At 45.7% G+C, this 12,742-nt stretch overlaps 1 long non-coding RNA gene across 1 annotated transcript in view; it reads right to left on the bottom strand.

The window, feature by feature from the left end:
* Positions 1–12,742, bottom strand: part of LOC142590323 (uncharacterized) — a 246,836-nt gene that overhangs the window by 119,876 nt on the left and 114,218 nt on the right. The window lies entirely within an intron of this gene.

Genomic DNA, 12,742 nt, shown 5'->3' with positions numbered 1-12,742 from the left:
CTTCGGGCTAGACGATCGCCATGGGCGTCAGGAGACAAGGCATTGGGATAGAAATGAACAATCGCTGTAAAAGCTTCAAATATTTATAAGAATATAGTGAAAGACTGAGATGGAAAGAGAGAATAAAAGATATACATGTCTGGCCTCCTTAGGCTGCGCCGACGTCACAATAAATGCAGTCAGGTGACCCGAATAGGACGAAGGCGCACAAAGCTTATTGTTCCGACGCCGGATTCTCGTTCATCACGCCTTTCCGTCCGGTGTTACTAAATGGTAACGTTGATTAAAGGCTTCGAGCTACACGAGCCATGGGCATCAGGAGACCAAGTGACGGGCGAGATATGATGATTAATCTAGTAAAAACTCCAAAGAAGATTTATTAGAATGTGGTGAACTATTGAGATGGAAGGAATAAAGTTGGCAGTCAGTTTAGCATACGCTAAAGAGGATTAAGGGGTTTGTTGCCGCGCTGACAAGACATTCATTACATTAATTAATTGACATTCTTTATTCGAATGCGTTGTTACTTCCCATTGTTTTCTCCCACCAAGGGTCATGGGTTCTAGTGCCTTAATTAACTCTATCTCGATTACCTGTGTCTTAACTAAATTTCTCTTAACACCACAGATCTTGCTGGGGCCTCTTATCCTTAGCCTCGGCTTCACATTTTGTTATGAGAAACTGAAGGCACAATTCGCCAATTAACACCAAAGGTCGAGGGTTGGACTCTCACCAAAGGTCGCCGATAATATTTACCTTCTCTCTAATTGATGCACCAGATAACTGATTAGACTCTCACCAGAGGTTCTCACCAGAGTTATGCGTTTCAACTCCCTATGAATTTTGGTGACATAATGCTGGAAATCGAATTTTTCGACCCAGCAATCATCTAAGGCTTTCATCTTAATATTTAGAGATACAGATACATCTTAATATTTAGATACATAGAGATACACGTAACAATGAATGCCGTCAGGTTATCTCGGGTGGTTGAGGGACTTGAAAAGAGGCGTGGTGTTCCCCCTGACCGGTCGCAGGTCACGTGGCATTCACAAGTATATTTAGATTGGCCGTCTAGACACTGGGCCAAGATCCCGCCTTTTCTGGTGAGGGGGTCATTCCCTTGCCGCAGGTTCGTAGAAATTTTCTTTCTTCGCGCTGATGACTTAAGCAGGCATTGTATTCATTGCCCGAAGAGTTATTGATGTCAATATTGCTTCACGAGGCTGCTGCGTGGCACGTTACGCGTTAACGCGTAACGTGCCACGCAGCATCTATCCTTTAGTATGCGCAAAGGAAACAAACTCGTCGACTCTCTTTTCTGCTTCAAGTGCAATGCTTTACGAACAGGTTACCTGGGGCTTAAATTGTCTGCGGCACATGCGGAAGTTCCTGAGGGCAGTTTTCTTTGCCCTAGCACTTTGGCGACGTGAAGCAGCGCCTTACACAATGGCCTGGCGACAACGCGATAACGACGTCTGTTTGATAGTAATACCTACAGCCGACCACGCTGTCATTTCAGTAAAGGGTGCAACTGAAGTATCGGCGGACGTACGGATACAGGAAAACCATAATTACGTTTCTAGCTGATGTCGCAATAAAATTACGTGCAGGTGCCTAGAGGTTAAAAAGAAATATTTCGGTACTATTTCCGACACGACACGTCAAGTCTGCGGTCTTCAAGAGGTAGGTAGGACAAAATCTGGACACTTTATGTCCATATTTGTGTGCTCAGCAACTGAAGTGAGAGAAAAAATGCGCAAGTTACGATTTTGCAACTGTCTCTTGCTGGTCATATAGCACAACATTTTTTTCAGACATTCTCACTTAATTTTGAAGTAACACACGCAAATTACACACTACATTGTCTGCAACGCGTTAAACGAATAATTTCAATAAAGAAATAAATACGCTACACATCCGGTAGCAAATTTGACACATGACTCCACAACCATGTTTACGGCAGCACCGTGTGTCTGACGTGCTTATGTGCCCCAGCCCAAGATTGTGACTTTTGTGTCTGCTGGCCTACAGTAAACTCTGCTGGGCACCAAGCGCTAATATCTTTTTTAGGAGGCGTCTAATAAAAATCCATAACATTACGGATACGGTTTGAGTGTAAGGTTGAAACATGAAAATCGTAGGATCGTGGCATGACCGTGGACAATTACATCCTCGGGAATCACTTCACACAGCAAGAAATGCTCAAGTCTGGACTGTACCTGCACCTCGTTTGAAGTTAGGTAGGGAAGGTTTGAATTATATTCTTAATGCTCCATCAAACAGACACGAGTGTAATAAGTTTAACCTGTTTAGTTGATCAAGCAGTCATCTGCGTGGCATTTATGTTACCGACTGCGAACACCCTTTTATTGTGTCTAGAGAGTTTGTATAACGTTTCATTCTTTTGTTATGCTTGTTTAAAACTGCTGCATAACTTGTATATTATTTGACTGCTATGCATATGTGTTATGATAAACATGTATAATGTTTCATTGTTATTTACCTGTATTATGTGAAACTGTGCCGCTTACTTGCTGCCAAGCTAAAAGGGGCCGCGGCGTTGTCTGGCCATGCACTACGACTTTTTCCGTAGCTCCTCTGTATCTTTTTGGGCTAGGCAGAAATAAATGAATTCGAAGTTGAACAATACCTGTGACCGTTCTGATTTAATCGTGTTCCAGTAGATGAAGATGTACAACGCAGTCGACGCATCATGTATAGAGTGTGATTCAAACGCTTTTTAGTTCTACTAAATAGAAAGAATATTAAGAACATTTCACATACAGCAACAATGTTTATCAGCGAGTGATAAGATAACACCTTCTAAAGATCATCGAGGAAATGTAACCAAACCTTATCTAGAATTATGATTCATAAGTGAAAGCAAGTCATTTAAGATAATTCATGCATCAGCATCAATAGTGCCTTATTCCCTTCACTTACATTTCACTTTCCGTCGTTTCTTTTCTAGATACAGTATTTTTTTAGGTTGATAAATGCACTGCTTCTGTTATAGGGAACCACCGGAATGTAGTTTTTTATATGAGTCAAAAGCGTTAAATTGATTTACTGCAAGGAAACTGACATATCTTAGGCTATTCATTTTTTCTTGCGGCAGTGGCGGAAAAACTTTAATCCCCTCGAATAATAGTATAAGCTTCTTAAAGTCATAAATAATTTCTTATAAGCGAACTTTCATAGACATACTTCGGTTCCTTTCCCAGGAGAATACTGTGTTTCGACATCACGACACAGTATGTTGTTACGTCACAGCAGGACATTGCGGCGTTTTGACACTCGATCCGGAAAAATCGGTGGTCACTATGCAGTTACTTGTGACGGCTGATGTCGCAGCACAACAGATGACCGATTTAGTTGGAGCGAATGTCGAAACCTCGCAATGTCGTGCACTCGCGTGCGCAGATACTACGTCATGATGTCACGACTAACTAAAATAGAAAGTGACAGTAGAAAATGCAATATAAAAAATTACCTAGCACGCTGTTTCGCATGACAGCCTTCTTTTCTGCTGCTTCGAGGTACCACACCTTCAATAAAAGCAAAGAAAGAAAGGCGCTAAAATACCCTGTCAATAAGCCGCAATGCCCCCATTTCACTGCTGCACAAAAAGTACCTTGTAAATGCACCGCAGCGTCGATCGATGTTTTTGTACAAAATGCGATTCTTTCTGTTTCTTTGGGAACTTTGTAACCACAGTGCTAATTCCATCATTACTAAGCCGTCGTGGCAGATGCTATCGTACTCGTATCTCTTCTTGCAGGAAAGCGCTAAGACAATAATAAAATTTCAGTGCTGAGATGGTATTTTCGAAATATGAGGTCCAGAATTAGACCATATGCTGACAACAACGTATATTTTCTAGAAAATGAATCAAATATATTCTTTGTAACGGCTGTCATCTTTTTTTTTTCAGAAATACAATGTTCAATTCCACGGCAAGGAAGCTTTTCATTTATGGAAATGTGTTTCACAACGTATGGCAAAGAGACAAATGCGGAACCGAGTATTTCCCTTGTCCTATACTCGCCTTTCAATGTCCTCGAAAAATAATACATAGCGTGCATGATTCCAGTGTTATACATTCAAGGCAGGAAATGGAGTCAAGGAACAGGAGAGCCAACGAAGCTGAGACAATCGAATGGCCATTGTGTATTCAAGTTTCGAAGAAACGACGTGTTTTATTCCTGCGTGATGGAGGCTGTTCGGTGTGGCCCGTAGAGAAGCGGAAACAGCGGCTGTTGCCTGTGTCCCATCTTTGTATCTCTGGCTGCGGAGCCAAGCCATATGTGTGCCCCTTGCGCACCACTTGACAGCGAGCGCGTTCTTCCATTATTGCGGCAGCAACTGTAGAGAGGACTGTGGTGGGTTCGCAGCGTCGGCGCCGTTGTCATGCTCTCACAACAATGACGCCGCCAGCGCAACTCGTGCGCGTAGAATCAGGAGGCTTTCAGACACGTGCACTGCGTTTTGCTCGAAAAACGACATGGCAAAGCTGACCCATATTCGGACTCCGTTCAAGAGGCTCAGCCGTCGAGCCGGGACAGCGTACTGCCGCAAAGAAATAAATTCAAAAAGAGAGGACATGGGGCACAGCCGGTGAAAACCGGCTACAGGATGCACATGACGCCAAGTTTTCGCCCCTTCTTTTAGGTGAACCAAACATCGGAAAGAAAAAATCTGAAATGAATTTACAGACAATGGCTATATATATATTTTTTCATTCTTTCCCGCTAAAACAAAAATGTTATGCGTATAGATCTGCCCTTTGAGAGTTATTTGTGTTATGGTAGCAACAAGATAATGGCACACCATAGGCATCAGATGGATGCGTCGTGCGCCACACACGCCACCGAAGCGAGCGAAATCGGCAGCGCCTGTGAAGTTCGCCTCTTGGCGATCCGACTGCCTTAATTTTATTTTATGTATTTGTTTTATTTTTGAGAGTAGCATCGCTTTCTGTGCTATAAATAAACATTTCTTTATTTACAAGGTCTCTTGGGTCTACTTTATGAAATTTCACGTGGCATATATCCGATGGTAACTTCTAAAGGCCATCCGCAATCATTTTTACTAATAATAAAACGATTCCGCTCTATGACCGGGCGCGGTTGTGCCGTACAAAAAAAAAGAATAAAACAAGCTGCGCCGGTCAACGCAGCCGGCGTAATGCGTGGAGCTTAGCGTTCAAAACGCGCGCGCCCATAACCGAAACCGGATGTGTGGTTCGGGAGTTAATCCCATCCGCCTGCTGCGCTACAGTCAATTCGGCCGCTGGTATCTGTGGTAGTGTGCGCTCTCGCTGAATTTTCTTCGGTACTGCCGTAAGCTGTGTGCATGAATATTGTGCACACACATTCTAGATTTCCTTCTTGGCACCTGTGTGCACCGGGCTATATCCAATGGTCTGAGCTACGAAAGCCGAAGGTTTTCCTTATGTCTTATCTCACGCACCATCGAGATTAGCAACATCGGTGCGGCAGGTGGCGCTAACAGCGCAGGCAGTGACAATCGCTATCATTCCTGCAATCACGCTGTGTTCGAAAATTTCTGATAGACGCCTGGGTGCTGTTTGTGCTGGGCAGCAGAGGCCTAGTCGTGTGCTGCATAATCATACCCAGGAATCGTAGACATTGCCCCTACGCCATTTCGAGAAACTTCATGGCAATGCCGTAGCCTAACCGAACGAACGAATGAATTGCGGGTTTTACGTGCCAAACCCACGATTTGAATGTGAGGCACGCTGAATTTCGGGACTCGGTATTAGTTGGGACCACCAGGACATCGCTGACGTGACAAACAATAAGCGCCCCGCAGGGGCGTCTGCGTCAGCAGGCGTTTGGTGTGTTGCGACACCACGTACCCGAGCACATGAGGATCGGACCCTCCCGCGTGTAGCCGTGCGCGGCTTAGCCGTGTCTGGGGAAAAGGGGATCCTGGCGGTTGAGCCGATGCTGGGTGTTTGGACCTTTAAGGCCCCCCGGCGGAGGCAACACACCTCTTTGGCCTCAGCTTCACATAGACGGCACCTCCAGGCTGACCCACCTGGAGGAAATCGGCAGTCACCTTTTCCTGTCCTTCTCTTCAATCTTCGTCTTTCTCTCTCACTTTCAATCTTTCCTGTCTTCTCTTCGCTTCTTCTTACTTCCAGACTTCCAGGTGGCGAGGGTTAACCTGGTGTAGTTTATCCAACCTTGGGTCTATTATATTAGGTTATAGCGGCTGTGTACAGCTGGCGTATGCGTTTCCTTCGGGTCTTGTAGCGTCCCCATGTTGGGCTCGATGGTGGGTGGCTGGCATGGCTGCCGAAATAAAATAAATATGTATGGATTTATCATCCTTCCCCCGTCTGTCTGATCGTCCTCTTAACAAAAGAGGACGCACCGAAGAAAAGTTGCTGTTTTCTTGTCAACCTAAGCAAACGTTCGCACGGTTTCACGTTATTCACAGTGAAAATCCTGAAAAGACAGTTAGAATGATTTCGCCGTTCACGGTTGCGAAATGTCTCACTGACTCAGTTGGCCCAGGCTACAAAGTCACAAAAATGGCTAGCGGTGACCTCCTGCTTGAGGTCCGTGATAAACAACAGCATGACAAGCTCCCAAATTTGGTCTCCTTCGGTAATGTAAAGGTAACAGTGACTCCACATCGATCCATGAATACAAGCAAAGGAGTAATTTCCGACGACGACCTGCTGTATCTGAGCGAGGAAGAACTTCTAGAAGGTTGGAAGGAACAGAACGTCACCATGGTAAAGAGAATTATAATCAAACGGGAAAACAAAGAAATTCCAACTAAACATCTGATCGTTACCTTTGCTTCCAGTGTGCTGCCAGAAACATTAGAAACAGGCTATACTAAAGTTCGAGTCCGACCATACATCCCGAACCCTCGCAGATGTTTCAAGTGTCAGAGATGTGGCCACGGCTCACAAAGTTGCCGGGGCCGACAAACCTGCGCAAAGTGCGGTGTCCAGGATCACCTTTCAGATAATTGTAATGACGCACTCCACTGTCCCAACTGTGGCGGTGGACATGCAGCTTTCTCTAGAGCGTGCCCTACATGGCAGAAAGAAAAAGAAATAATTACCCTAAAAGTTAAAGAGAACATTTCCTTCCAGGAAGCGCGAAAGCGCATTTCCTTTCTTCATACCGCAGGGTATGCTGCTGCGGCGCGTAAGGGGGCAACGCCGCAACTGACTCCGGCTTCGGCCCGGACCACAAAGAATGTGGCCGCGGCAGAACCACCAGCCCCCCAGGCGACAGCAGCCGGCTCTGCTGCGCCATCTCTGAAGGAGGGTCCATCGACCTCTGGGTTGGTGGCCTCCAAGGCCATGCTTTTCGAGGCATAATACGCACGGCAACGAGGGGGGGCAAGAGCGAACAACCGCATTTCTAAGGGCCCCTAGCGCGATGGAGCGCTTCACCGCTTTAGAATGCTTGGATGTGTAGGGGAGAAGGTGTTTTTTGGAACGCGGAACATACATCCAACAGCAGCAGCATACAATAGCAACAGCATACATTGTCCTGTGTCCTCCCTTGTCCGTGTATTTTTGGCGCTGTTTTAAATATGAATGATCCCTACCAACTATCTCGCACCCAAACCCTTCTGATGCACATATATATTTGTAAGCATGTGAAATAATGTCTAAAAAACTCGTTTCCTGATGGTAACTTGTGCTTATTGTACACTTCTGTGAAATTTGTTATATTTATGTATGTATGTATGTATGTATGTATATATATATATATATATATATATATATATATATATATATATATATTGCTTTTGCACTTCTGATACACGCGTTGAGTCTGTGTTAAATAATAATATGCAAGATAACAGTTGCTAATTGTATACTTGGAGTTATCTTACACAACTCTATTTTAACTAGTTTCTATGTAATAACATAAAAATCTCTACATGTATTTGTGTTTAAAATACTCTTATATCCACACTTTATGCGGGACTGTATTGCAACACCAGCCGCTATCGTGCCTGTCTGTGAGACCGGATCTTTGTAAAGCCGAAGAAATTTCGCCTTTTATTGCGAAAGCAATACTGCTCGCACTTTCGGCCCATCGGTGGTCGTGGCGCCTCCTTACACAGCTGCGCGTCACGTGACCGTGTGACGTCATGCCAGACCGAGAGACGGGGCCCCAGCTCGCGGCATCCATGGTGGAGGCGAAGCCTTGCGCGCCGCTGCTGCGGCGTTACCGAGAGAGGGCACTCGCTGGTGTGACGTCACGCTAGGAGCATAAATCGGGCTACAGCTCAGCTCCTCGCAGTGGTCGGCGCGCTGCCTTGCGCTATGTCGGATGATGTATAGCCATAAGTTTAACAAAGGGCAACCATGTCCACATTATCAGCCGAACCGAGGCGCAGCTGAGGGTATTGCTTTCGCAATCTTCCAGGCTTAACCAAGCTCAGCCTTCAGCCAATTTTTTTTCCGGCTCTCCCTTTTCACATTGTACTCAGTGGCGAAAATAAAAATGATGCTGATGATGATAGCAGCAATGGACGGCTGGCGTCTGCAGCGTTGCACGTTAAGCGCTAAAGCGTCTCCTAGCTGGGCTCTATGGCTGGTGGCCACCAGTGCCACCGAAATGAGCGAAGTATTAGGGGAACACCTGCATTTTCACGTCTAATTGATCGTCACCCTCAAAAGAGGGGACGCACCGATGAAATTCTGAGCCTCTTCAAACCGCAAGAAGTTTTCCCCCGATTTCAAGTTGTACACAGCGACAAAAAATTAAAGACCAGCTACAACCATATCGCAATTTCTTGTTGCAAAAGGCTTGGATGATGCCCTTGACCCAGGTTATAAGGTCACTAAAATGGTGAGCGGCGAACCTCCTGCTTGATATCCGTGATAAAAAACAGCACACTAAACTAAACAAACTTGTCGCACTTGGAGACATTCCTGTTACCGTTTGACCTCATCGGTCTATGAATAAAGCACGCGGAGTAATGTCTGATGCAGATCTGATCGACTTGTCCCGGACAGAACTTTGTGATGGCTGGAAAGAGCAAAATGTAACCAACGTACATCGCATCATTATCAGACCAAAAAATAAATTCCTACAAAGCACCTAATCCTGACCTTTGCCACTTGCGATCTGCCACAAACCATAGAAACTGGATACACAAAGATAGTTGTCAGACCAAACATCCCTACGCCCAGAAAATGCTTCCAACTTCAAAGATTTGTCCACGGATTACGGAGCTGCCGTGGTAGGCTCACAGGCGCAAGATGTGGAGTCCAAAGCTCGCACCTCAGACAAGTGTGAAGCGACACCTCACTGTGTAAACTGTGATGATGAACATCCAGCATAATCCCGTTCTTGTCCCAACTGGAAAAAAATACAGGGAAATTATCATTCTAAAAGTACACGAGAACATCTCTTTGAAGGAAGCACGTAAATGGTGCTCACCATTCCACACCACAAAGTATGCCGATGCGACGCGCCAGGGCAGGGCAGGTGCCGCACTGGCCTGCGCCACCTGCCCAGCCGGTGCACAGCGAGTCGTTGGCTGTGGTATCCCCCGCTCCCGAGGTGGCAGTCAAATCTGCTCCACCCACGAAGTTAGAGGCCGGCTACCCCGGGTACGCCGGGCCTTAAGACCACGCCTCACCAGGCGAGGCCTGACAAACAAACTAGCAGCCCGCTCGCACAGGCATTCAGTGCCTCCCAGGAGGCAATGGATAGAACACCGGCACCTTTGGTGCCGAAAAACCGGCGTCGCTTTATCGAGCATGCCAAAAAAGACGAAAAGCCCATAACGGGGCCAGACGACGGTCCTGTTAACTAAAGTACGCAACTACGCACCTGAACACAGAACATTTCTCATTCTAACAAAATGGCTGTACAGATTACTCATTGTAATTCCCGTGGCATTCTAAACAACTTAGATGACATCATGGAAATAATACAAGAGTTTAACTCTAGGCTGTTTTGCATTCAGGAAACGCACTTCAAAACGTGAAATGCAAATTTCCTAACACAATACACATTATTCCGCGAAGATCGCGGTGATGGCCATGCCGCGTCTGCTGGCGTGGTCATTATAGCTCGGAGGTCATCTCCACTTTCAAACTAATTTAAAGGCGGTAGCAGCTAGGGAAATTCTATTCTACATTCTGGTTATGGTCTGTTCACTCTACGTACCACCCGAACATTCTTTGCAACTTAGGGAACTTGAAACGCTTGTCAATGAGCTCCCTGGGCCATTCACTTTAACCGGTGATGTGAACGCCCATAATACGCTGTGGGACGACTCGTTTTGCGAGGCAAGAGGGCGTACTGTAGAAGACTTTCTTTTATGTACCGGTGTGGATCTGTTAAATAAAAAAGACCCCACCTTTTATAAGATCACGCATAAGTCATAAGCATCAATAGACTTAAGCATAGCCTCTCCATCTCTAATGCTGTACCTTGATTGAGAGGTCCTAAAAAACCCTTACGGAAGTCAACACTTCCCTATTCTCTTAAGTTTACCAATACGAGCTGATTGCCCTTCATAGATTCCCCGATAGAAAACCGACTCGTCGAATTGCGAACTCTTTGAAAAAATTACGCATTTCTTTAAAGTGCGATGATTCGCTTTCTTCAAATATAGATAATACAATCATGTGTTCGAGCAAAGTTGGTGTGGCCAGGCATGGAAATGAAGGGGATCATGGTCCCTGACCAAGTGTGATGTATAATGCGTTGTTTCGGAACCGCGTACGGGTTCCTTGTTCACTGAGTTGGACAGGAAATTGTCGTCCTTTATGTAACGAACATGCGTAAATGGCAGGCATAGTCCCTGGTGTCCGGTTCATCATAGCTGGTGTCAATTGAAAGATTAGCGATTCTAAAAGCCGTAGGGATGACGTGTTCTTTTCTTTGGCTACAACAGTGGCATTGTACCAGTCAATCTTGTGACTATGTTCCTCCGCATGCTCGGCAATGGCGTTCGTCAGGTGACAATTATTTTCCACGTCACGTTTAGGGTCGTTGAGGCGTCTGGAGAACTTCCCTGTTTCACCATTATATACTTTGGGGCAATCAGCGCATGGTATCTTACACACGACTCCTGGGAATAATTCAACATGTAGCCTGTCTTTCACATTCATTAGCTGGTTCCGGAGCTTGCTGATTGGGATGGGGGAAATGCGCAAGTCGTATTTCGAAAATACGCGCGACAGTGCCTCGTTGATTCATTGTACGTAAGGGGTGGCTGCACAGGCACAGATTGTCGTTTTGTTCTGCGTTCTTGGATGTAGTATCCACTTCTCGTCCTGCACATGAATGCTGTGAAAAACTCCGAAAGTTTGAATCGCATACGTTTTTTGCACGTTGGCAGCTTGAGCATCTGATGCCAGAGGACTTGCCAGAGGTGCAACTGCACGGAAACTACACGGAAACCACGGGAGAACGTCTTAATAGAATGTCACAAGACAGGAAACTACAGGCACTCCGACCGGATGTGTCACAAGACAAACAACACGTCATCAAGCTATCTTCATGCACACCGGCCGAGAAGGAGGCAGCGGTACTGTACCGTGGTTTGAATTTCAACACGGAAGCACCACCAAGGCCAATAGATGTGGTCTGTGTGGTCGAACTTGGCAGCAGCGACGACGCAACTACTACAACGCTGAACGCCTGTCTGCATTTTTGCCGCAGATTCCCCTGTCCCAGAAGCTGCAAGTTGTGCCTCCCACCAGTTCGTTCTGCAAGCGTGTCCGGAGCGTGGCGTGACGTGACGTGGCGGACACGGGAGCGATTTTCCTGGTAAAGCACGACTATTAGCAGAGCCAGTCAACTGCGGCATCGGCGGCGACGTCACAGCACCAAAGCTTCATAAATGAGTGCTTCGCGGGAGTTCGATTCACTTGGCAGCAGCGACGACACATCTACTACAATGCTGAACGCTTGTCTGCATTTTTGGCGCAGTTTGGTGCTTCAAGATACTATTGTACTATACTATTGCATACAATTTACCGTCGCTGCGGCCGGGTTTCCTTGCTTTGTTTTCTTTGCTATTTTTGCTTTGTTCTTTGCTTTTTGGAGTGCATATTTTGTGTTGATAAGTATGGCGAAGGAAATAGCTAAACTAAAAGATGAAATAAAAGCTGAACTCACTCAACTGAAACAGGAATTTAGGGATCAACTAAAGCAGTACCGTGAGACATTGGAAAGGGACATGCGCAATGAGATTCGAGAAATGAAAATAGAGCCCAAAAATCGAATTCAGAGCATTGAGTTTGGTCACGCCTCAGTTGAATAACTGAAGACAAGACTGAATGCTGAAGAAACTGCAAGACCAAAACTAGAAAATGAAAATATAGTGCTTCAAGAAAGATGCAACGCCCTCAAACGCAGGGCCCGAGAACTTGAAAAACTCTTTGTGCTCTCGGAGCAGTACTCGAGAAACAAAAACCTCGAAATACAAGGCGTTGTAAAAAAAAGATAATGAGAATGTGCTGGACACCGTTCAGATGATCAGGAAAGTTATCAAAGAAGAAATTGTCGAGACCGACATTGAAATATGTCACCGTGTACCCACCCGAGACACAGAAAAATCGAATATCATTGTGCAGTTTAAATCCAGGACCAAGCGCGATGCTGTGCTTAACAAGGCAAAGAGGGCACGTATTTCTAACAAGGATATTGGAAATGATAACACTCACAAAATTTACGGGAACGAGCGCCTATGCCCTACCCTAAAGCAA

Source organism: Dermacentor variabilis, chromosome 8, assembly GCF_050947875.1.
Source record: "Dermacentor variabilis isolate Ectoservices chromosome 8, ASM5094787v1, whole genome shotgun sequence".
In the NCBI taxonomy this organism is placed as follows: domain Eukaryota; kingdom Metazoa; phylum Arthropoda; class Arachnida; order Ixodida; family Ixodidae; genus Dermacentor; species Dermacentor variabilis.
The sequence above is the reverse complement of the archived record's forward strand: the minus strand, read 5'-3'. Positions and strand labels throughout refer to the sequence as shown.